This window comes from Tupaia chinensis, unplaced genomic scaffold (genome assembly GCF_000334495.1).
Source record: "Tupaia chinensis unplaced genomic scaffold, TupChi_1.0 Scaffold000252_1, whole genome shotgun sequence".
In the NCBI taxonomy this organism is placed as follows: Eukaryota; Metazoa; Chordata; class Mammalia; order Scandentia; family Tupaiidae; genus Tupaia; species Tupaia belangeri.
The window spans coordinates 7311172-7311617 of NW_006159732.1; the positions used below are offsets into that span (position 1 = coordinate 7311172).

Consider the following 446-nt stretch of genomic DNA (forward strand, 5'->3'; position numbering starts at 1 on the left):
AGGAAGGGGGCCGTCGGCAGTGGCCCGCGCAGACTTGCTCCAGAGCCCCGTGGCCTGGGAGACCTCCAGTTTGCTACGAGGGCAAGGGCAGGAGCGAAGGCTCCGAGGAGGCGTCGAGGGAGGGAAGAAAGAGAAAACTTGGAGAAAGGAAAAGGGAAAGGCGAAGAGTTGAGGAAGGAGGAAGGGTCGAAGCCGGCGAGCGGGGCAATGGAGATTGGGAAGCGGAAAAGTTGGAGAGAAGAGGGAGGAAGAAGCGCACGCTCCAGGGCGACTGGCGCGGCCAGCACGGGGTCGGACCCAGCGGTGGTGGAGGGACACACACAAGCTCCCCAAAGGGCCAGGAGAGAAACGCGCCCCGCAGCTCCGGGATGACACCGGAAAGCCCCGCGGGAAGCCGCCGCTCGGGTACTAAGGCGCGACTCGCAGCAGCGGCGGGCGGGGGCCTC

At 66.1% G+C, this 446-nt stretch overlaps 1 protein-coding gene across 2 annotated transcripts in view; it reads left to right on the forward strand.

Moving 5' to 3' along the window:
* TFAP2B (transcription factor AP-2 beta) overlaps positions 1-446 on the forward strand; it is a 28897-nt gene that overhangs the window by 892 nt on the left and 27559 nt on the right. The window lies entirely within an intron of this gene.